The sequence below is a fragment of the Hypanus sabinus genome, unplaced genomic scaffold (genome assembly GCF_030144855.1).
Source record: "Hypanus sabinus isolate sHypSab1 unplaced genomic scaffold, sHypSab1.hap1 scaffold_62, whole genome shotgun sequence".
NCBI lineage: Eukaryota > Metazoa > Chordata > Chondrichthyes > Myliobatiformes > Dasyatidae > Hypanus > Hypanus sabinus.
This window is the reverse complement of record NW_026781476.1, coordinates 912,175-937,931: the sequence shown is the minus strand read 5'-3', so window position 1 is coordinate 937,931 and position 25,757 is coordinate 912,175. Positions and strand designations below refer to the sequence as shown.

The 25,757-nt window shown below is 45.7% G+C and overlaps 2 protein-coding genes across 3 annotated transcripts in view; one reads left to right on the top strand and one right to left on the bottom strand.

Annotated features, from left to right (window-relative positions):
- The window catches only part of LOC132389667 (NACHT, LRR and PYD domains-containing protein 3-like), a 49,890-nt gene extending 31,508 nt beyond the window's left edge, over positions 1 to 18,382 (bottom strand). Inside the window, exons 1-2 of one of the 2 annotated variants that reach the window (XM_059962205.1) lie at positions 18,286 to 18,382; positions 7,633 to 7,801 (exon numbers count right to left, since the gene is read on the bottom strand). The gene's annotated coding sequence lies outside the window, so the exon portion shown is untranslated. The remainder of the gene's footprint in view (positions 1 to 7,632; positions 7,802 to 18,285) is intronic. The other variant, XM_059962204.1, reaches the window with a different exon arrangement.
- A 6,254-nt stretch (positions 18,383 to 24,636) lies between these two features.
- The window catches only part of LOC132389627 (NACHT, LRR and PYD domains-containing protein 3-like), a 52,072-nt gene continuing 50,951 nt past the window's right edge, over positions 24,637 to 25,757 (top strand). Inside the window, exon 1 of the mRNA XM_059962133.1 lies at positions 24,637 to 24,706. The gene's annotated coding sequence lies outside the window, so the exon portion shown is untranslated. The remainder of the gene's footprint in view (positions 24,707 to 25,757) is intronic.

Here is a 25,757-nt window from a genome sequence, read left to right as displayed (position 1 = left end):
CATCTGGTACTTCCAGGTAACAAACACCGATTTGAGAAATAACTCTGTGAGACAAAATACCTCACAATGAAGACTGGACAGAGATTGAACAAGATGGTTGATATATATCATTGAAGTGGTGGGATACAGGCTGGACTGAGATTGAACAAGATGGTTGATACATATCGTTGAGGTGGTGGGATACAGACTGGACAGAGGTTGAACAAGATGGTTGATATATATCATTGAGATGATGGGATACAGGCAGGCTGGACAGAGGTTGAAAAAGATGGTTGATACATATCGTTGAGGTGGTTGGATACAGACTGGACAGAGGGTGAACCAGATGGTTGATACATATCTTTGAGGTGGTGGGATACAGACTAGACAGAGATTGAAGAAGATGGTTGATATGTATCAGTGAGGTGGTGTGGTACAGGCTGGACAGAGTTTGAACCAGATGGTTGATATATATCAGTGAGGTGGTGGGATACAGACTGGACAGAGATTGAACAAGATGGTTTACACATATCGTTGAGGTGGTGGGATACAGGCTGGACAGAGGTTGAACAAGGTGGTTGATATATATCAGTGAGGTTGTGTGGTACAGACTAGACAGAGATTGAAGAAGATGGTTGATATGTATCAGTGAGGTGGTGGCATAGAGACTAGACATAGATTGAACAAGATGGTTGATATGTATCACTGAGGTGGTGTGGTACAGACTGGACAGAGGTTGAACCAGATGGGCCTGGGATGAGGAGATGGAACCAGATAGGAGAAGGAATCAAGGACAGTCGCTGATGGTACTCCAGCTGTACACAGTTACTGAATTAATAGTAGATACCACTGTATGAAAGATTCTAAAATGACCAAAACAGAACAACTGGATACTTGACATCTACCCTTCTCCCCGAACCAAATGTTATCAACGTGCCGTGGAAAGGATCCCATCCAGACTTGACACCTTTCTCTGTCCACTGCTCTGTCCATGAGTGCAAGGAACTACAGAGAGCTGTGGACACAGCTGAGTACATCATAGAAATTAACCTCCCCTTCATGGACTCTGTCTACACTTCCCACTGACTCAGTAAAGCAGACATTGTACTTCAAAGATCCCCACAACCTGGGACATTCTCACTAATCACCCATTCCCCATCGGGAAAAGCTACAAAAACCTGAAACCATGTACCACCAGGCTCAAGGACGGTTTCCATTCTGCTGTTATAAACAAACTAAATGTCCCCAGTGTGATAAGATGGACAGCTGACCACACTGTTACTTGAAGTGACCTTACACTTTCTGCATGGCACTTTCTCTGGAACCATAATGATTTGTAATATTTATTGCTTTACTTTGTGTCACCTCAATGTACTGTTTAAAGAATAGACGTGTGTAGTTGGTATGCAAGACAAGATTTCCACTGAACCTCTATACGTGACAATAATAAACAGATTTCCCATTTTCTTGGAGTGGAAATTATTAGACAGCCTGGATTCCGGGTTGGATCTTCTCCAGGGAGAGTTAAGTGAAGTGCAGAATATTTTTCTCTAGGAGCCCAGATACATGGAAACAATTATCGAACACAGGTATCGATCCAGGTGAAGTTTGGATCCAGTACTGGGCCAGGTGATGGAGATAAAGTTCCCAGGATACATCTCAACGGATGGGTTCAGTCCCGGCCTCAGCACCTTAACCCACTCCTAGAACCACAGCACCAAGAGCTGAGCGGCAGCTCACCTTGGGAACTTCGGTGTGAAGGTCCCACAACCCGGACCCACCCAGCAGTTTCTGCCCGGGAAGCGGTGGGAAGCCGGCTGTTCAGGGAAATAACAGGAATCACTGCCCAATGTAGCTCGGGACCGGCCTCAATTCTCACCTGTGGGATCTCGTTGGTCTCGCCCCACAGAGAATGATCGTTCCCCCGGCTCCCCGCCTCAGGGGGCAAGGTCAGTCTCCTGATCCCAACTCTACACGATCCCCCACATCTATCCAAACAAAAATCACTGCCCGTCCCGTGACTGAGCATGCGCAATGTGATCGTATCTCATAGCGCGGGGCAGGGCCTCAGAAAAAAAAACCGACAGATGCTGCTGATCTGCGGTAAAAAGGGAGCAGGAAACAGGATCGTGTGATGGACCCATGGTCTCTCATTTAAACCCGTGACTCTGCTTCTCGCTCCTCACAGGCTACCTGATCCATCTGCCACATTTTCCATTTTTCAAATTAACACCAGCTATGTTTTTAATTTTTCTCACTGTATCATTCCCATCCCATCCCTGTACCCCCTTGGTCACAGAAATACGGGTTTGATTCCCATTGCTGTCTAACAGATGATTCAGACCCAAAAAGAAATTGTGCAGTTTTCATTCAAATCACTTCCACAAACACTAATTTCTATTTACATCCTCTGGGCTCACTGGACAGGAACACTGAAATATCAAGTGAGAAACGGCATGAGGAGGCCATTCAGCCCCTTTAACCAATGACAATATGATAGCAGCTCTCCCATCTCAGCCACATTTCTTCCCAATCCTCATTGACTCGATCCCTTCAGTCTCCACCCATCTCCCAGCCTCTTTATTCAGTGAGGGTGATCATTGAGTCTTCACCGCCTCTATGGTAGGGATTTACAAGCATTCACTAACCCTGGAGTGGAGACATTTCCTCTTATCTCAGTCGGGGACAGTCCATCCTCTTTTTCAGAGACCGGTTCTGATTCAACCGATAATGATGTTGTGCATTTCAATGTTCACATCTCAGTCCTCGATTCTCGAAATGAAGGGGTTTTTGCATTTGATCTTTCTTCAAATGACAATGCCACCACTCCAGGGATCAGTCTGGCGAATCTTCATTGCACTCTCTATAGCAAATATTCACTGACGTCTTTGTTAATCCTCTGTGGAATTAAGTTCCATCGACTGCAGTCCGAATCACTCACCTCCCACCCGTGTCACTATTTCCACCTTCCCACCTCCCCCTCTCACCTGGATCCACCTCTCACTCCCCAGCTCTTGCCCCATCCCCACCCCTCACCACTTTTCTCTGACTATTTCCCGTCCAAACTCAGTCCAGAGGGAGCGTCTCGGCCCGAAATGTTGACGGTCCATTTCCCTCCACAGATGCTGTCCGACCCACTGAGTTCCTCCGGCAGTTTGTTCTTTGGTCTGTATAACCCGTGTTAGTATGGGGAGCGGGATTTTACACCATATTCCAGGTACAATCTCAACAAAGCACAAATAATTGTTAAAGTCATTTTCATTCTTATACCCAGTAACTCTTGCAATAAATAAAATGCACCTTTGTCTTCTCTCCCTACCAACTACACTTCAGTCCATCCCCATTTAATCACATTCAGGATTTCGGTTTGTCCTACAGAAGTGGGAGATCTCACATTTCCCAGACTGGGCTCCAGCTGACCTGTTGTTCCCACTCACTTGTTTTGCCTCCGTAACCCCGGAACCTTTCGACAACAGACACAGAACATAGAACAGTACAGCACATGAACAGTCCCTTCGGCCCACAATGTTGAATTCAAACTATTCAGTTAATCAAATTGCCAACTAAACTAATCTCTTCTGCCTACGCAATTTCCCCTCACATTCATGTGTCTATCTAAACATTTCTTAAAAGTCCCCGATATACCTGCTGCTATCATCACACCAGGCAGCACATTTCACCAAACCGCCACTCTGTGTAAAAAAAAACACTTTCCCCTCACATCTCCTTTCAAACACATTTCACCTTAAATGCATGCATCTTGATCTTGACATTTCTACCCCGGGTAAATAGCTATTCTCTGTCTACTCTATCTATGTGTCTCGTAACCTTATTAACCTCCATCATCTTGCGTGGGTCCAGAGAAAACTGTCGACTAAATCACATAATCTTATACACCTCCATCGTCCTATTCCTGCGCCGCTCCAGAGAAAACAAAACAAGTTTGTCCAACCTCCCGTTATAGTTCATGCCCTCTAATCCAGGCAGTATCCTGGTAAACATTTTCTGTGCCCTCTCCAAATCCCCGACAACCTTCCGAGAATGGGGACGACCAGAACTGTATGAAACACTTCAGATGTGGCCTAACTCAAGGTTTATGAAGCTGCAACATAACTTCCTGAATTTTGAATGCAATACGTTCACTAATAGATGCAAGCATGCCATTTGCCTTAACCACCGTGTCAATCGGTGTAGCCACTTTGAGGGAGCGATGAACTTGGATCTCCAAGATCCCTCTGCTCATTGACACTGTTAAAGGTCTTGTACTTAACAGTATATTATCCCTTTATAATTGACCTAACGAAATGCCAAGATGATCTTCACTATTCAAATCTCAGAGTTTTCGCACGTACTGTTGAAATTATTGACAAGTGTGCATGCATGTACAGGAAGATGCAGATACAGAATAGCACTGACTTGCAGCAAAATCACAGGCAAGTACATTCAGATAACACATGGAACATAATTTATACAATTTTATGTAATTATCAATATAGTAATACAAATTTTATATCATTAACAATATACAAATATATATGTTGTGTCAATAATCATAAATATACATTCTCTGTCATTAACAATGTACAAATATACTTTCTTTTGAAGAACAGACTTGGAAATGTTGAATTTGGTCCCTGCCAAATTGTTGACACAGTCTGGGAAAAACTAGGCTCCAAGCAGCAGTCCCTACTACACCCACTGGGACATCCTGCAGACCCAAGAAGAGATTGGTTATTCCTTCTCATTAAATACACAGACAACAAGAATAGGAGCAGGCCACTCAGCCCATCCAGTCCATCCTGTCATTCAATAGGACCTAAGACCAGTCATTCCTTGCCCCCAACACCACTCCAATCCACTTTGCCCAGATCATTAGCCCCACAGGCATCTCAGTCTGCCAGTGCTTGCCACCCCCCACCCCCCCCCGAAGAGGTGAATATCTCTGCTCGTCACCACCGTGGACTCAGACATTTCCACAGACGAGCCCCTCATGTCCTTTCCCCACTGTAAATGGGCTCATCCCCCCATCCTGCGCCTTGATCCCCAAAGGAGACAAACATCCTCTCGGACTCTGTCCACCCCCTCTCACACCTTCTTTATCCTCTCAGCAAATTCCCTCACACTCGCCATTCTGCCGAGATCCCTCCCTATGGGGCCAGCATCAAGCCGATGAACCGAGCGGTATCCTCCTACCTCTCAGCAATACATCAGACTCTGGCCGCAGGAGACGCTTCACAAACGCCTCAACTTCCCTCGGAGGGAAGTGGAAATAAATCAAAAAGCAGGACATTTACTTGAGGTTTGTTCCGCTTTGACGGGGAGTTCGATGCGGAAGCAGGAGATGAAGGCAGCTGAGTTAACGCCCTCTCAGCTGGTCTGCCTCTGCTATTGGGTGTAACCAGTGATAAACATGGCTTCACATGTGAAGAGTCTAACTCCTCTGTTGATTGTAGGGTGGGGTGGGGCGGGTGGGTCAGGTAATTGTTACCTTAGCCGGTAAAGTTCGACCGTCTCAACGCCAGTGTAACGTAAGGAACTGCACACGTGACGTCAGATCCCGGTGTGGGGAAGCCACACATGACATCAAGCATGTGGCGGGGTTATTAAACTTGAACATAAAGTGGACAATGATTATATCATAAGCAGAATACATGATAAATATAGATGTTTTCAGTCAATATCAGACTTGTAAATATTGCATTTTGTCCCTCGGATAAATTGCTAATGCAGACAAGGATCAACCATGCTCCAGGTGTCTGTCCCCACAGCACCCGCTGGGACGGCCTGCTGGCCTGAGGTGGGTCTGTTTACTCCGTTGTTTAAACCCAGACACGTTAAACAAAAGACAGCCACTGGGTCCCTCCAGCCCATTGTGTCATATAGTATGATAGTGACTTGCTTTCAAAATCACCCCCACAGCGCACTTGCAGGGCAACACTTTACCAGTGTCAGCTACAAATATGCTGAAGCCTTCTTCGTCCTCGCCACTTCAGAGGAGATAAGCCCCCTGCACTCCCACTTCAATGCGTCACCCTTGCCGCTCTGCCAACTCCTTGGCGAGGAAAAGTGACATTAATAAAACGAGCTTGTTGTATCTTTCCCGGGAGTCGGGTGAGGAATGCCCATATCCCCATTGGTCGGTATACTAAATTGGCATTTGCTATCACCAATGAGAGACAAGTAAATTTCACGTCACTTCACGAGTCATACCAGGCACACTCAGCATGCTTGAATTGTCTCAACGTCAGCCCGGGAGCGCGAGGGAGACGAAGCTCCGGGAGAGGGCGCGCGTGGGGCAGTGGGCGGGGCGGTGAGCGAGAGCGCGCGGTAGATGGGTAGACTGTAGAGTCAGTAAAAGGGAAAGGGAAGCGCATCCCTCGGTCCCGCACCGCGCTGGCCAGCTCACCGAATGAGTTATGTTCGATTTGCAAGCCGCTGGGGTACAACTTTAACACGCAAATCTCGATGTATATACTTAATCAAGGTAATATTTCTTTTCAGTTCCACCATATAATTGATATGCAGAGGTTGTATTGGCTTGCACTAATTAAACTGCCAGAACTTTTCTAATCAACACAACAAATGCATAACTGGACCACTCGGCCCACAGAAACTATTACTGATCATATTTAAACTTTCTTTACGCATTCCCCAATGTTTATCTCGAAAAACTTCAACCCCACTCTTTATAAAGAAACTGGGCTTTGCATGGAATCATAGGCTTTACTTTCCCTGGACAGTGAGTATAAAGAGATCACAACTCCCGCAATTAAATTCGGCAAAAAATAGGAGGGTGAGAGTGGGAGTGAGGGAGGAAGGGGAAACTGTTGCTGCATTTAATGTTGATGCCCTGTCCACAGCCAATCCTTCCAATGCGTCCCTTGGCATTGCATCTACCTTAACATCAACTCCTCCATCACCTGACCGAACACGCTGCATCCCATCCCGAAATCACTGCGTTTATACCGACCCCGGCAGCTCCAGCAGTCCTGGCTGCAAGGACGTTCATTCATCACAAGTACAGATATAATCCGTGCCTTTGATCCATGGTCAGATGGGAACATTGCAAAACCTATTTCTGCTTAATCACATATTGATAGGTTCTGACAATTTACTCGTAGAAAAAATACTTGATGACTAGAGGGTATGTAAATCAAAATTATTCGTTGACATTTGCTAGTTAGGACTGAATGAAATGCGGTGCCGGGACATTTGGTTTCAAGAGGGTTTGATCTTAGCAGAGGCTTGCACGACGATATACTCGAGGGCAAGTACATCATTGCAGCTTGCAATAGACAGAGGAGTCAATGACAAGTTTCTGTAGTTCATGGTAATTCCACATTTCTGCAATCACTACAGCAGGAACCGCTGCCTTGTCTCATAAAGGGAGAAAATTCTGATCGCATTTTGAGATTATTATGACCTAACACAGCAACCAAGGAAACACGTTTGAAATGAACGAACGATATGAGGGAATGTGCGTTGCTTCACGGAGCTGGGATGCTGACAGCACATTAGCAGATCTAGAATGACTGCAACTGGCATAACTGTCAGTTCTACATTTTTTTTCAGTCCCGCTCCAGCTATTTCCTATTTTCCTTGGTACAGAAATGTAATGTTTAAAGGACCAGTGTTAAATTAAATTAGACTCACCAAACTTTCTGCTGACAGAATCACTGGAATCTCCGAATCAGAAAGGTTCTCTCCAGTTGATGCTCTCAGTACTCAGGCTGGTTCACTTGTTGATGTTCCCCCGTCTTCAGTTGTGGTTTGCTTTCAGTCGTGGAGTTTTCTTCCAATAAATCTCTCACTGCAGATCTAACTTTAACCAGACAGATAATGATGTATGTTACTAATACAAACGAGAACAAAGCATTAACCTGACATTGAAATCTTGAACGCATATATCATGATGCGAGTGAAGAAATCTTGAACTATCCCTCACACTTTACAAGGCCTGACATGGGATACAAAGGAACACACACGAAATGCTGGAGGAACTCATCAGGCCAGGCAGCATCTCGATGTCGACACTACTCTCTTCCATAGATTCTGCCTTGCCTGCTGAGTTCCTCCAGCATTTTGTATGTGTTGCTTGAATTTACAGCATCTGAAGATTTTCTACTGTTTGTGATGGGATACAAAGAAGTCATCACTCAGTCATGGTATAAGATACAAGTCATAATATATAGGAGTTAAATTATGTGATTCGGTCATTCTAGTCTGCTCCATAATCAATCATGGAGGATTATTTTCCAACACAGTATTCTTGCTTCCCTGCTACAATTTTCAGCCTATTTAGCAATCCAGAACATGAATATACCAAAGATCACCTCCATCACCCTTTATAGATATAGATATAGGTGCAGAAGTCGACCATTCGGCCCTTCGAGCCTGCACCGCCATTTTGAAATAATGGCTGATCAACTACTATCAATACCCGGTACCTGCCTTGTCCCCATATCCCTTGATTCCCCTATCCATAAGATACCTATCTAGCTCCTTCTTGAAAGCATCCAGAGAATTGGCCTGCACTACCTTCCGAGGCAGTGCATTCCAGACAGCCACAACTCTCTGGGAGAAGAAGTTATTTTTAACTCTGTCCTAAATGACCTACCCCTTATTCTCAAACCACGCCCTCTGGTACTGGACTCTCCCAGCATCTGGAACATATTTCCTGCCTCTATCTTGTCCAATCCCTTAATAATCTTATATGTTTTAATCAGATCATCTCTCAATCTCCTTAATTCCAGCGGGTACAAACCCAGTCTCTCGAACCTCTCTGCGTAAGACAGTCCAGACATCCCAGGAATTAACCTTGTGAATCTACGCTTCCTTTACAGCCAGGATGTCCTTCCCTAACCCTGGAGACCGTTTGTGGTAACAAATTCCACAGATCAACCAACCTTTGTCGGAAGTAATATCTCTCATCACATTTAAAGTGAAACTTCTTTATTCTGAGACAATACTGTCAGATTCCGGACTCTCGGTCTAATGAAGGCATCCTCTACATTCCCACAGCATCCAGACTTGTTATTCAGTTGGTGTAAATAATCATCCTCGCTCTAACTCCACATCCCCCTCCACCAACCCCCAACCACCATCCCTCTGAACTACACTGAACTCAAGCCCAGGGCCATCAAATGCTCCTCGTGCATAATGCTTATCATTCCCCAGATTATTTTGTGAACCTTGTTAGCAACAACCGTACTGAATACATTTCCGGGAAATACGGGACAATTGGGACCAGGATAATGTACCGGGAAAAGCTTTGGTTTATTTACTCTTCTATCAACACAAAAGAGCCCTGGTGCACTGGTCGATTCGTAGGAGATTTAAAATGTTCCAAGGTGAATGTACTAAAGAGAAACTGGAATCATTGGAAACGCTCAGCAGGTAAGGAAAAGCCGTGGGGAGAGGAAAATGTTAGCGATTCGGTTTCCTGACCTTTCGTCAGAATGGATTCAAACATCATCCAGGTTTTAGTGGAAAATCTTGGGTTGTTCTCCATCGAGCGGTGGGGACTGAATAAGATCTGGTTGAGGTTTATAAGATTATGAAAGACATAGATAGAGTAAACAGGGAGTATCGTTTCGATGTTTTGAAATGTCTAATACCAGAGGACATGCAATGAACGTGTGAGAGAGTAGATGCAAAGAAAATGTTGCTTTACTCAGAGAGGTGAGCATGTCTGGAATGAGCTGTCTGTTATGGTGGTGGAAGCAAATACAATGGACGCTTTTAAGAGACTTTAGATAGGCACATGGGTATGAGGAATATTGAGAGGATATGGACATTGTGTAGGTAGGAGTCATTAGATTTTTTGGGGGGTGGGGGTTGATTTATTTTTCAGCTGGTCTGGCACACCACTGTGGCCGAAGGACCTGTTCCTGTGATGTACTGTTCCATATCCAGCATCTTGAGTTTCTGTTTGACTCCCACTGGCAGACAGACAGGTGAGAGTGAGGGGGAATTTCCAAATGTGAATTGATTTCTGAAACCCCAGTCTCTCTCTACTGGTGCAAACACGAAACAGCGTATTTAATCAGAGCCTCTCCCTGTGAGGGATGGAATGGGAACTCATTCTCTGCTTTGCTTCCAAAGGTACTTCAGAACCAAACATCTGAGTACAGAACATCTCATAAAACCGGACAATTTGATCTCCGGTTCACTTTATCTGGGTCAAAGCAAGTGCGGTATCCCAGGATCCAACTTTAGAGGGTCACAGCCCTCACCGAGAGCCTCGCACATCTTTTCCACATCTCACATTAAGAGATTCACGCTACCAATATCCAGCCCCCGGAGACGTCTGCTTCATTGCGGAAGGATGAACGTCCAGCCGCATCTGTAAAGGCAACAACGTAGACCGAAGCCCAAACACTGCCAGTCCCATATTCCTGGAGCCCCCATCCCAAGATTGTATCTCAAGCACCAGCTTCCCCAGGGCTCTTTGCTGCCGGTAATATGCGGCAGTGTTTTAGCTAATCCCAGTTCAAAAATTTACACTCACACACCAACCGATGACAGAACTGGAGCCTGATGATCCTTTGTCTGGACAGAGATCCGCCGGGAAACGTGGACACTCGGTCACGAAGAGGGTGGTGATACTTTTCAAATTGTCTCCACAGTTATATTGAGCACATTTATTCATGATTTTATTGGTGAGAGTGATCAAGCCTAGGTCAATTAGCAGCCACTTTCCCCGTCGTGTAACAGGAACAAAATGTTTTAAATATAAGATTGAAAATATAGCACTGGAAACTCAGTACAGAGATTGTTTTTTGTTCTTTTGATGCACAAAACACTGACTGACTGCAAGATGTTTGACACACTGAACAGAATCGCATTAAAGCAATCCCTACAGTCATTAGTTGTTTCTTCATTCCAACAGAGACACAGTGAATGATCAAAGCATCCTCGTATCAACACTGGCTTCTGAGGCCCCTGTCTCTCCACTGAGAGTCAGCAAACAGAGAGCGATAAACACGTTCAACACCCTCTGCAGCTCTGGTGAGCTGTTGCCCTGGTGACGGAGGAAGTGGCTCGCAAAGATAACCGAGCGGGGAAATAACAAACTCGGTGTGACACTGGTTGTTTCACATTGGTTGTTTCTTCATTCCAGGACAGACATCATCCATCCCGCCCAGTTAATGAGCAAAGCATCCTCGTATCAACACTGGCTGCTGAGGCCCCTGTCTCTCCGCTGAGAGTCAGCAAACAGAGAGCGATAAACATGTTCACCTCTCTCTGCAGCTCTGGTGAGCTGTTGCCCTGGCGACGAAGGAAGTGGCTTGCAAAATAACTGAAAAAGGAAATAATACTCAACGTGACATGTTCTGAATTTTATTATGGCAAAGATGAAATGAACATTCAGCCATTTTGTAACGGTGCAACTAAAATTCCAGTTGTTGTATTTACCCTGCCGAGGTGCATTCAGCCAATCTCACGGTAATTCCAGCTCTGCAGACGCTGGACCAAAATAAAAACACATTGTTGGATACAACCCGACTGCAACAAATGTCGATTATGCGTAGAAGTTTCAATGTAGATCAATAGAGCTTTTAGAGCACAGAGACAGGAGTCATAGCCCGTCCATTCCGTGCTATGTTCGGTCCGGTACCATTAGCCTGTACCCAGACCATAGCCCTGAAGACCACCCTCACCATGTACCTACACAGACATCTCTTACATACTACAAGTGAACCTTAATCTCTAATACGGCTGGAAGCTCTTTCAGCATTCGCACCGCCCTCAGAGTGAAGCAGATTCCCTTAAGTATTTCACTTTTTAAGGATGTTTTTTTAAGGATGCTTACAGCTCCTCTCCTCTTCCACCACTGGGAAGGTAAGAACACAAATTGGTGCATCTCAAACCCTGCTGCGTGCCTCTGGTGAAGAGTAAACCTGTAACCTCGAGGTCAGTGGGGAGGCTTATGAGGTACTCCAGGATTGTTTTGAGGTGACAGACTGGCAGGCACTCTGTGAGCCATATGGAGAGGACATTGATGGGCTCACAGATGCCTAGTCACATCAACCTCTGTGTGGACTGCAATGTTCCGGCAAGAACTGTCCTTTGTTTTTCAAATAACAAGCCATGGGTAACAAAGGACATTAAGGATATCCTGAACCCTAATAAGAGGGCGTTTCGAGATGGAAATATGGAGGAGCTGAGGACAGTACAGAGGGACCTGAAAGCCAAGATCAGGGAGGCTAAAGACAGGTATAGGAGGAAGCTTGAGTGGAAACTCCAGCAGAACAACATGAGAGAGAACTGGAGTAGGATGAGGACCACCACTGGGTTCCGGCAAACTAGCAACAGAGGAGCAGAAGGCAGTGTGGTCAGGGCCAACGAACTTAACCCGTTCGTTAACAGATTTGACACAGTGGCCCCTGCTCATCCTCCTCACGATTCTTCCGTTGTCGGCTCCCAACCAACACATACTCCATTGTCCACTCCTAGCATTCCTCACAGCCCCCTACCCTGCTCTCGTGAATAAACACCTCCTACGTCTGAAACCACCACGGTGGGCTTCACAGCTGAACAGGTGAGAAGACAGCTGAAACGTCTCCACCCAACCAAGGCTGCAGACTCGGATGGTGTCAGCCCCAGGGCGCTCAAAGCCTGTGCCCCCCAGCTATGTGCCTGAGTCTCCAGAGGGTTCCTGTGCAGTGGAAGACGTCCTGCCTCGTCCCTGTACCGAAGACGCCGCGCCCCAGTGGCTCCAATGGCTACAGACCGGTGGCATTGACCTCCCACATCATGAAGACCCTGGAGAGACTTGTTCTAGAGTAGCTCCGGCCTATGGTTAGGCCACACTTAGACCCCTTCACTTTGCCTATCAGCCCCGACAAGGAGTTGAGGATGCCATTGTCTACCAGCTGAACAGTGTCTACGCCCTCCTGGACAAGCCGGTGAGCACTGTGAGGGTCATGTTTTTTGACTTCTCCAGTGCGTTCAACACCAACCGCCATGCTATTCTGTGTGAGAAGCCGACAGTGATGCAGCTGGATGCTTCCCCAGTGTCATGGATTATTGATTACCTGACCGGCAGACCGTGCTCTTGCAACACTGTGTGTCAGACAGAGTGGTCAACAGCACTGGGGCTCCACAGGGGACTGCACTGTCTCCCTTTATCTTCACCATCTACACCACGGACTTCAACTATTCCACAGAGTCTTGCCATCTTCAGAAGTTTTCTGATGATTCTGCCATAGTTGGATGCATCAGCAAGGGAGATGAGGCTGAGCAGAATCACCTACAGCTTAATGTGAAAAAGACTAAGGAGCTGGTGCTGGACCTGAGGAGGGCTAAGGCACCAGTGACCCCTGTTTCCATCCAAAGGGTCAGTGTGGACATGGTGGAGGATTACAAATACCTGGGGATACCAATTGAAAATAAATTGGACTGGTCAAAGAACACTGAGGCTGTCTACAAGAAGGGTCAGATCCGTCTCTATTTCCTGAGGAGACTGAGGTTCTTTAACATCTGCCGGACGATGCTGAGGATGTTCTACGAGTCTGTGGTGGCCAGTGCTATCATGTTTGCTGTTGTGTGCTGGGGCAGCAGGCTGAGGGCAGCAGACATCAACAAACTCACTCGTAAGACCAGTGATGTTGTGGGGGTGGAACTGGACTCTCTGACAGTGGTACCTGAAAAGAGGATGCTGTCCAAGTTGCATGCCATCTTCTACAATGACTCCCATCCACTCCATAATGTATTGGTTAGGCACAGGAGTACATTCAGCCAGAGACTCATTCCACCGTGATGCAACACTGAGCGTCATAGGAAATCATTCCTGCCTGTGGCCATCAAACTTTACAACTCCTCCCTCGGAGTGTCAGACACCCTGAGCCAATAAGCTGGTCCTGGACATATTTCCACTTGGCATGATTAACTTGTTATTATATAATTATTTATGGTTTTATATTGTTATATTTCTACACTGTTCTTGTTTGGTGCGGCTCTAACGAAACCCAATTTCCCTCGAGATCAATAAAGTATGTCTGTCTGTCTGTCTGCCTGCCTGTCTGCTTGTCTGTCATTTTTGCCCTAAATTCACCCTCAGATGGACAAGCGCTTACTGCATTCACGCTATTTATACCACAATACATTTGTATAAATCCAGCAGGGGGTTTCCAACATGGGATCTCTTTCAGACACTATCTAACTCAGCTTCTACCTTAATGGATCTGTATTCCCATGTCAAATTGTTTTGTCCCACTTTGCAGACCCCCTACTAGTCAATGAGTAAGTCCTCGTTTGCCCTGCCAAAATGCAACACCCCACACTTATCTGTATTAAATTCCATCTGATAATTTTCAATCCAATTTCCTAGTTCCACACAACTCCGTTCCCAAGAGACTTGAATCTTTCCAAGGCAGTGTGCTAAAAAGCTACAAATGAAACAAAAACTCAGCAGATAATCTGTCGAAAGATAATTTTTCCGGTCTAACACCCTGTGTCGGATGGGTTTGAACAATATCTAATTTGATTTCAAGTCCCTAGCATCGTGGGTGTTTTTTTTTTAATTTCAGCGCTCACAGACAGACGACAGTGAGCGGGAATTTCCAAACACGGTGAGGATACTGAACCCGACGTGATAACCAATGATGCAAGCACTGAACAGCTCATTCCAGGTACTCACTGCCTCTATGTATTGAGATTACCTTTCAGATCCCTTCGATCGGACTTCCCAACCCTGGGAAACGAAGCCTGGTGTATGTAGCTGGGCACCAAGGGCTTCACAGACTACGTGAAGGAAAAGGTAGCCTTGACTTTACCAGTAACGCTTCCCTCCCTGGCGCTCTAAACACCGCTTCGAAACTCAATACAAGCCAGTCACGAAAACTATCCCCCGCCAACCCGAGAGCTGAGCGTCAATGTAACAGAAGACGTAATAAGGCTTCTGCAAGGGTGCTGGGCCTGAAAACAGCCCGGCTGAGCTCGCATACAATGTGCACATCAGCGCATTGATCTCTTCACGGCCATCGCCAACACTTCACTCTTCCAGGCTGCCGTTCTCACCTGCTGCAAATCAGCCACCATCATCCCTGTACCAGCGAACTCGACACATTCAGAACAACCCGACCTGACGCCAGTCAGTGTGGCGTGCATTGAACGGCTGATAACGGCGCATATCAAAAATTCCAATCCTTACTCACTGGGCACTCACCAAAAAACCTACGTACGGAATCACTCCAAGACAGATGCCATAGCTTCTGTCATTCCCCTTGGCCTGACACACACTGAAAACAGGGACACTTGTGTCAGAATGCTGTTTCTGAATTTCAGTTCGGCATGTAACACTATTGTCCCACAGACATTGGCGAAACAATTCCTTCTCAGCCATCTAATTACACCACTGCTCAACTGGATGTTGGGCTTCTTAGCTAACAGACCGCAGACAGTCAGGGTGCACAACCGCTATTCCTTCCCATTATACTGAACTTGGCTGTGTGCTGAGCCCACTGTTGTACACTCCACTCACACGTGTCTGCATGGCCAAACACCCAACAACCACACTGAAATTAAAATCGCCGATGACACAGTGTGGTGGGGCTCATCAGGAACAGTAATGATATGTCATACAGAGAAAACAGCTTAAGACTTGGAGCCAGTCAAATAAACTCTTTCCCAATGTCAACAAGACAAAGGGGATGGTTATCGATTTCTTTAACCCGCTTGATTTTATAAACCTACAACGTCACCCATTTTTTTCTGTGCTCCGTGGAATAAAGATCCAGCTTGACCAACCTCTCCCTATAACTCGGCCCTCTAGCACAGGCAGCATCCTCATCAATATCTTCTTCACCCTCTGCAGCTTGATAATAGTTTTCCTACAATATGGTGACCACAAAAGTACAGAATACTCGGTGTAGCCTCGCAGGTTATTTATATAACTACAATACGATGTCTGCAAACCAAAACTCAATGTCTGACTGAATAAGGCCAGCATGGATAAAGCTTTCTTTTCCACCCTCTATAGTTGCACGTCCGCTTTCAGCGAACATTACCCTAACAATCTCAGATCGCTCTGTTCCACAACACTTGATGCCCCGCCATTCAGCATACCAGGCCCACCACGGTTTCACTGTCCAAAACGCACCATCTTTCACTTGTCCAAGTTGAAAACAATTTGTTGTATATCAGTCTCTCTCCATCACTGACCAACATCTCTTTGAAATACATTACAACATGTTGCAATATCAACAAGACCCCCTAAAGACTCCCTAGTATCACAACTTGCTAGCCGTGCTATGTATATTCATAAACAAATCAAAGTCATGAATAACATATTTCAATACCAACACGCACATCACAATCGTCACAAGCCTCCATTCGCTAAATCCAACTTCAGTTATCATCCTTTGTTTGCTGACATCGAGTCGGGTCAAAATTGTTATCTCTTTCTAAAACATCAAAATAATTGGCAAGCTAGGTTCCACCGGGAGGTGTAATCGGTGATTTCCCCACAACTACGAGTCCAAACGCTCTGAACATCTTTATCGCTGCAAACTGAAGGAATTCAAACCCAGCTGAACAACCTGGAGAAGAGCTTGTATACTGCCTGTTCTATAATCTCAGAGACTCCATCCCAATATTGTAGCTCCCCTGCGACACTTTGCTGCCGGCGATTTGCCGTGGGTTTCCTGCCACTTCCGATTCACCTATTAAGGTGGAACTCGAACCAAACAGGTATTATAACCTACATAAAGACTGCCCACTGACTCTTTGGCACCAACGATTTGCCGTGGTGTTCCTGGCATTTCCGATTCACAAACTAAGGAGAACTGAACCTAATGATCGTCTATACATCTTACTTCAAAATTCCTGCAAAAGAACATTGTCTTCTCTCTCTCTCTCTCCCACTCTCTCTCTCTCTCTCTCTCTCTCTCTCTCTCTCTCTCTCTCTCTCTCTCTCTCTCCCTCTCTCTCTCTCTCTCTCTCTCTCTCTCTCTCTCTCTCTCTCTCTCTCTCTCTCTCTCTCTTTCTCTCTCTCTCTCTCTCTCTCTCTCTCTCTCTCTCTCTCTCTCTCTCTCTCTCTCTCTCTCTCTCTCTCTCTCTCTTACTGCACAGATATTATCTGACTGCAATATGTTGGGGGCGCGCAATACTGTTCAACAGATCTGTGTAATGCCAGCCCCACCCCTCATAATTTGTTAGTTCTCAGTCCATCCCTAATTGTGTGCAATACATTCCATAAGGTCAGTGCTCACAGCATCCTTTCCTCCCACTATCTCTCTGTTGCAGTTGCACCCGAGGCCACTGTCTCTACGCAAAGAAGCGGTGACCACAGAGCGATAAATATGTGCAACATTTCTTGCAGCTACCGAGGGCTGTTACCCTGGAAACGGAGGAAGTGGTTCACCGAAAATCATCGAGAAAGGAAATAACAAACTCAACATAATATACTCTGCTTTTCATTGTGACAAAAATTAGCACAGCAGCCATTTTGTAACGCTGAAACTAAAATTTAAATGTCTTAATGGCTGCCTTTACCCTGCCTCGAGCTGTATTCAATTAAACATTAAGTAACCGAACAAAGAAACACAGTTCCTGGAAAACATTGTAAAGTAAAAGTGCAGTACAATACTTGAGAATGAGACAAAGGTTAGAAAAAGATTGTTGACATATATCATTGACGTGGTGAGGTACAGCCTGGAAGGCATCTGAACAAGAAATTGTAGTGTATTGATCTGTGTCGATGGTATGGAAGACAGGATTTTCACTGTCCGATGGTACATGACAATAATAAACCATTCCTCATTTAAATTGTGTGGAAATATTAGACAGTCTGAGTTTCAGCACCGGAACTTCGGGAGGGCGATTTCACGGAAGTGTACAAATTTTTGAGGAACAGGCAAGAGGAAAAGGCTTAATTCTCGCATTAATAGGGTTATGTACCCGGCAACATTCGCTGCGCTTCGGCGGGTCGTAAGAGTGAAATGGAGTCAAGAAAAGAAAACTGCCCACACAGAAAGAGGGGACGTCAGAAATCTTCCTTGTCTGAACTGCCGAAAGATAAAACTACTCATACAGATGTAGCAGAGTCCCGCAAACGCGATTACTCCGTTTAACCTCCGGCTGCAAGAACACAACCGCCCGAATTTCCCCAAGTGCAACAACGGATGATTGCAGTCCCGGCATCACCACATTACCCGTTCCTCGGGCTAAAGCAGCACGTGCTGAGCGGCGGCTCATCTCAGGCGGTTGGCTGTGAAGGTCCTACAACCCCGACCGACCCGCCAGTTCGGGTGAATTAACGGGACTCAAACATGCCCGCTCGGAAGGGCCTCAAATACTCACCGATGGGAACGATGTATTTGCCTCTCAGACAGCGATCCTTCCCTCATCTCCCCGCGACGATCCGCTTCAACACAGAACGGAAAGAAAACCAAGACTGAGCATGCGCAATTTGAGCCCCCCCCCCCCCCCACCGCGTCTTCAGAACCGGGGCGGGGCTTTTGGAGGCGGAGCAAAGAGCATAGACCATAGACCATGGAGCACAGAGTTGTTCCAAATAATAATAATAATAATAATAATAATAATAATAATAATAATAATAATAATAATAATAATAATAATAATTCTACCCAATCTTATTTTGGTGGAAATATTAGAGAACCTTGTTTGCAGATTTGAATCTTCTAGAAGGAGGCATGATGACCCGACCACTCCATGAATCAGTCTGTTGATTCTTCATTCCATTCCGTCACAGAAACACTCTAAACTCAGTGTTACTCCTCTATGAAATGAAAGCTTACAAAATTCTTGAGGAACTCGGCTGGTCAGGTCGCATCTGCAGAAAAGGGAAGGCAGACGACATTCAGAACTGAGACGGAAGATGGGAGATGCCTGAATTCTCGGTCACCAATCAGCATTCCGGATCTTTGCTTCACCAATCGCCTGAGATCTTGTACTACTTCCTCCACTTCCACACCTTTTTTTCTTTGACTTCTTCCCTTCCATTACAGTCCTGAGGAATGGCCTCGGCCTGAAACGTCAACGGTTGACTTTTGCCCAGAGATGCCGCCTGACCTGCTGAGTTTCTCCAACACACTGTGTGTTTTGCTTTCTGAAAAGTTGCTAATTAAAGTTGCCAATGATACGGGCAAAGTGTTAAATATTTGGCTTCTCCTGCGGTCGGAGTCTGATGTATCCCTGAGAGATAGGAGGAGACCGTTCGGCCCATCGGGGATTCCGGCTCCCCGGGGTGGCGTGAGGGAAGAAGGGATCCCGGCCGAAGAAGGAGAGAGGGGGGATTTTATTAAAAGGATGAAGATGGTGAGACAGGAGGCGGTCAGTATGTTTGGCCCGTTGGGGACAGGAGGGGCCATCTGTGGAAATGTTTGAGCCCACGGTGGCGGCGAGCAAAGGGATTCACCACATTAAGAGCAAACACCGGCTGGCTGTTGACCTGCAAGTGGAGCCTATGGTTCGGGCAAATTGTGGGTAGCAGGGGTTTTGGGGGGTGGGGATGTGCAAGGATGGTTCGGCCCGCGTTCTTATTGAGTGACAGGATGGGTTATAGGTGCCGAGTGGTCTTCTTCTGTTCCTGTTGTCTGTGTGATTAAAGGGAAGGTATGAATCGAACCTATTTGGGTCGGCAGAATGTCCCAGAGGGTGTTGTAGGAACCGGTGCATGGAGCCTAGTTGTTCCTAAACTGCGCCAACTATTTGAGGGCTAAATATAGCATTTCCAAGGCTGTTATTCACACAAAATATATATTTTTATATCGATCAAGGCATAAAATGTGTATTTATGCATCGTTAATGACATAAATATCATAATGATATATTGTTAACGGCATTTAAACTTGTATTTCTATACAGTTACTTACAGAGTATTGTATAATTTGTGTTCTGTGTGTTATCTGAATGAACTTGCCTGTGATGCTGCAACAAGTCAGTGTTTTTATGCACCGGTACCTTCCATTACTTGTGCACTTGGCAATAAAATTCAACAGGGCCTGATAGAACTCAGTGAGATTTGAGTAGTGATGTTCAACTTGGTAGGTCAACGGTAAAGAGACAGTACGCTGTTAAATGCCAGACCCTGAACAGTGTTAATAAACAGAGGGATCTTGGATCCAAGATCACAGTTCCCTGAAACGGACCACACTTATTAATAGGGAGATGAAGACGGCAACTGGAAATCTTGCCTTTATTCGTCAAGGCATTGAGTTCAGAAGTCAGAAAAATATGTTGCAGCTTTATAAAACACGAATTAGATCACAACTGGACTATTTCATACAGTTCCGGTCGCTTCATTCTAGGAAGGATGTCAAGGCTTAGGACAGGATGCAGGTGAGTTTTACCAGGGCATTGCACGGATACTGGGGCATGAGTTATAACGAGAGGGTGGACAAACCTGGGTTGTGTTTTTCTGGAGCCCTGCAGGCTGGTGTGAGACTTCCAGAAGGATTATAGGATTACGACAGGCATAGATAGAGTACAGAGAAAATATATTTTCCTCGAGTTGAAATTACTTATACAAAAGGCCCTGCATTTAAGGTGAGATGGGGGTTATTTTAGAAGCGGTGAAAGATGTGGGAGACAAGTTCTTTTACAGAGAGAGTGGTGGGTCGCTGGAATGTGCAGACTGGCTGATGGCAGATGCGATTGCTGAAGCAAATATCCGGAATGCTGATTGGCGAAAGAGATAAAGGGCTGAAGAAGGGGAAATCTGTTATGAGAGGGCAGAAATGATGGATAAAAACGAAGGGGGAGGAGCTCCAGCGGGAAGTTATGGGAAGATAAAGGGGAATGGTGAAGGGGGTGGCAATTACCAGAAATTCGATACTTCGATGTTCATAGTGACAGCTTGAAGACTACCCCAACGGAATACAAGTTGGTCCTCCTCGAATCTGAGTGTGCCCTTATCACGACAATAGAGGAGGCCCTGGACTGAATGTCGGAATGGGAATGAGAAGTGACATTAAAACAGGAAGATCCCTCTTTCTCTAGTGAAGTGGTCTCCAGTTTACGTCGTGGTTCACTGACATGCAAGAGGCCACACCGGGAACCCCGGATACAGTAGATAACCCCAACAGGAGAAATAACGATTTCTCCTTCCGGTAATCAAAATTTTCGCCTCTCCCCCCTTTCCCTATTCCACATTCTGTCCTTTTATTTCTTCTCACATCGTAATACTTTCTCTGGCCGCCCCTCCTCCGTCACTTTCTCTTATTGTCCATTCTCCTCTCCTATAAGATTATTTTTCTCCAGCAGCTTCCCACCCACCTGGCTTCCCTTCCCTGTGCTTGGAGCCTAGTTGCTCCTAACCTGTGTCAATAATTTGTCTGAAGGACCAAATACAACATTTCCAAGGCTGTTATTCACACAAAATGTGTATTTTTGTTGATCATGACATAAAATGTGTACTTACGCATTGTTAATGACATAAATATCATAATTATATATTGTTAATAGCATAAAACTTGTATTTCTATATTGTTACATACAGAGAATTGTATAATTTGTGTTCCCTGTGTTATCTGAATGTACTTGCCTGCGATGTTGCCACAAGTCAGTGTTTCTCTGTACCTATACCTTCCGTACTTGTGCACTTGGCAATAAATTCAACAGGACCTGAGAAATCTCAGTGAGATTTGATTAGTGATGATCATCTTGGCAGCTTGGTAGGTCAACTGTAAAGAGACAGTACGCTGTTAAATGCCAGACCCTGAACAGTGTTAATAAACAGAGGGAGCTTGGATCCAAGTTCACAGTTCCCTGAAAGGGACCACACAGATTAATAACAACACACACAAAATGCTGGTAGAGCACAGCAGGCTGGGCAGCATCTACGTCGACAGCGCTTCTCCCGAGCCGGTTGTGTTCTACCAGCATTTTGTGTGTGTTGTTGTTTGAATATCCGGCATCTGCAGATTTCCTCGTGTTTACACAGATTAATGGGGTGGTTAAGACGGCAACGGGAATGCTTGCCTTTATTCCTCAAGGCATTGAGTTAAAAAGACAGGAAAATATGTTGCAGCTTTATAAAACACGAATTAGGCCACAACTGGATTATTTCATACAGTTCTGGTCGCCTCATGGCAAGGCTTAGGAGATGATGCAGATGAGGTTTACCAGGGCATTGCCCGGATACTGGGGCATGAGTTATAACGAGAGGTTGGACAAACTTGGATTGTGTTTTTCTGGACCCCTGCAGGCTGGTGTGAGACTTCCAGAAGGATTATAGGATTACGACAGGCATAGATAGAGTACAGTGAAAATATATTTTCCTCGAGTTGAAATTACTTATACAAAAGGCCATGCATTTAAGGTGAGTTGGGGGTTATTTTAGAAGAGATACAAGATGTGGGAGACAAGTTCTTTTACACAGAGAGTGGTGGGTCGCTGGAATGTGCAGACTGGCTGATGGCAGATGCAGATACGTTCGTGGCCTTTAAGAGCCATTTACATCGGCAGGTTGATGTGAGGAAAATGGAGGAATATGGCTGCTGTATAGACAAAAACCGTTAGTTTATCTGAATGTTAAATTAGCAACTTTTCTGAAAGCAACACACTGTGTGTTGGAGAAACTCAGCAGGTCAGGCCGAGGCCATTCTTCAGGACTCTAATGGAAGGAGAGAAGTCAAAGAAAAAAAAAGGTGTGGGAGTGGAGGAAGTAGTACAAGGTCGCCGGCGATTGGTGAAGCAAAGATCCGGAATGCTGATTGGTGAACGAGAAAAAGAGCTGAAGAGGGGGAATCTGTTATGAGAGGGCAGAAACGATGGATTAAAACGAAGGGGAAGGAGTTCCAGTTGGAAGTTATGGGCAGATAATGGAGAATGGTGAAGGGGGTGGCAATTACCAGAAATTCGAGACTTCGATGTTCATAGTGACAGCTTGAAGGCTACCCAAACGGAATACAAGTTGTTCCTCCTCGAATCTGAGTGTGCCCTTATCACGACAATAGAGGAGGCCCTGGACTGACATGTCGGAATGGGAATGAGAAGTGATCTCCAGTTTACGTCGTGGTTCACTGACCTGCAAGAGGCCACACCGGGGACCTCGGATACAGTAGATAACCCCAACAGCAGAAATAACGATTTCTCCTTCCGGTGATCAAAATTTTCGCCTGTCCCCCTTTCCCTATTCCACATTCTGTCCTTTTATTTCTTCTCACATCTTAATACTTTCTCTGGGCCCCCTCCTCTGTCACTTTCTCTTAATGTCCATTCTCCTCTCCTATAAAATTATTTCTTCTCCAGCAGCTTCCCACCCACCTGGCTTCCCTTTTCCCCTTCCAGAATGCCTCTTTGCGCTTCCACTACCTTTTCATTTAGGCATCTTCCCTCTTCCGTCTCAGTCCTGAAGAAGGGGCTCGTTCTGCCTACTAAATGTCGTCTGCCTACTCTTTTCTGCAGATGCTACCTGACCTGCCGAGCTCCTCAAGAATTTTTTAATCTTTCATTTCATAGTGGAGTAACACAGAGGTTAGAGTGTCTTTGTGTTAGGGAATGCAATGAAGAATCACCAGACTGATCCCTGGAGAGGCCGGGTCATCATGCAAATAAATCTAAACCACGATAAGCCTTTAATTTAGAGAACCGAGGACGAATAAGTGAACACATTGAAATGCACAATATCAGCTGCGGTTGAACCAATGAAAAATGGTGTGGATTGTTCGGGACTGAAATGGGGGGAAATGTCTCTCTCTCCGAGGGTGGTGAATGTTTGTGAATCCCCACCTGAGAAGGCATTAAAGATTCATGATAGTCCTCGCGTGTAACTGAGGTCGGCAGATGTGTGGAATCGAGGAAATGAGAATCGGGCAGAAACATGTGGCTGAGATGGGAGCGCAGCCGCCATCTTGTTGATCGTTCGATGGGCTGAATGGCCACCTCCTGCTGTTCCTCCCTTGGTGATGTTGCATTCTTACTCTCCAGTGAGGGAGGGGGAAAGCGTGTAGAATTTAGTGTTTGTAAACATCGAACTGATTTGAAAAGAACCTGCACATTTCAGGTCTGGTGGTCTGGTATGGGGGCCCAACCCGTAAATCGTTGATCCAAGAGTGGAGAAAGGGGGACGAAACGGAGGTGTAATTATGAAATAATGTGGAAAATGCGGCAGGTGGGTCATGCAGCGTGTGAGGGGCGAAGGGAAGAGTCACCCGTTCAGGAGGGAGACCTTCAGCCCGTCACTTCATCCCGCTCCGTTATCCCATTTTAGCATCTGCGGATTTGTTTATAATGGTTGTGCATTTTAATCTTTCTTCCGTTCTGTCAAGGCAATAAGATCCAGATCTGTCCCGCCCTCTCGTTGTGGGTGTTTTTTTTTTCCTTGACTCATTTCACTGCTACGAGCTGCGGTGCATTTAATGTTTCCTGATGTGCGACCGTATTCATGGGAGAATTAAGCCTTTCCATTGATCAGTGTGTCTCGAAAATATGTACACTTCAGTTAAGCCTCCTTCCAGAAGATTCAAATCTGCAAGCAAGATTCTCTAATATTTCCACCAAAACAAAATAGGGAGTAGAATTATTATTGTTATTATTATTATTATTATTTGGAACATCTCTGGCTCCATGGTCTATGGTCTATGCTCTTTGCTCCGCCTCCAAAAGCCCCGCCCCGGCTGTGAAGTCGCGGTGGGGGTGGGGGGCTCAAATTGCGCATGCTCAGTCTTGCTTTTCTTTCCGTACTGTGTTGAAGCGGATCGTCGCGGGGAGACGGGGAGATCGCTGTCTGCGAGGCAAATACATCAAGTTCCCATCGGTGAGTATTTGAGGCCCTTCCGAGCGGGCATGTTTGAGTCCCGTTAATTCACCCGAACTGGCGGGTCGGTCCGGGTTGTAGGACCTTCACAGCCAACCGCCTGAGATGAGCCGCCGCTCAGCACTTGCTGCTTTAGCCCGAGGAACGGGTAATGTGGTGATGCCGGGACTGCAATCATCCGTTGTTGCACTTGGGGAAATTCGGGCGGTTGTGTTCTTGCAGCCGGAGGTTAAACGGAGTAATCGCGTTTGCGGGACTCTGCTCCATCTGTATGAGTAGTTTTATCTTTCGGCAGTTCAGACAAGGTAATCAGATCCAGATTTCTGACGTCCCCTCTTTCTGTGTGGGCAGTTTTCTTTTTCTTGACTCCATTTCACTGTTACGACCCGCCGAAGCGCAGCGAATGTTGCCGGGTACATAACCCTATTAATGCGAGAATTAAGCCTTTTCCTCAAAAATTTGTACACTTCCGTGAAATCGCCCTCCCGAAGTTCCGGTGCTGAAACTCAGACTGTCTAATATTTCCACACAATTTAAATGAGGAATGGTTTATTATTGTCATGTACCAACGGACAGTGAAAATCCTGTCTTCCATATCATCGACACAGATCAATACACTACAATTTCTTGTTCAGCTGCCTTCCAGCCTGTACCTCACCACGTCAATGATATATGTCAACAATCTTTTTTCTATCCTTTGTCTCATTCTCAAGTATTGTTCTGCACTTTTACTTTACAATGTTTTCCAGGAACTGTGCTTCTTTGTTCGGCTAATTGATGTTTAATTGAATACAGCACGAGGCAGGGTGAAGGCAGCCATTCAGCCATTTAGATTTTAGTTTCAGCGTTACAAAATGGCTGCTGTGCTAATTTTTGTCACAATGAAATCAGAGCATATTATGTCGAGTTTGTTATTTCCTTTCGGTTATTTTCGGTGAGCCACTTCCTCCGTTTCCAGGGTAACAGCCCTTGGCAGCTGCAAGAAATGTTGCACATATTTTTCGCTCTGTGGTCACCGCTTCTTTGCGTAGAGGCAGTGGCCTCGGGAGCA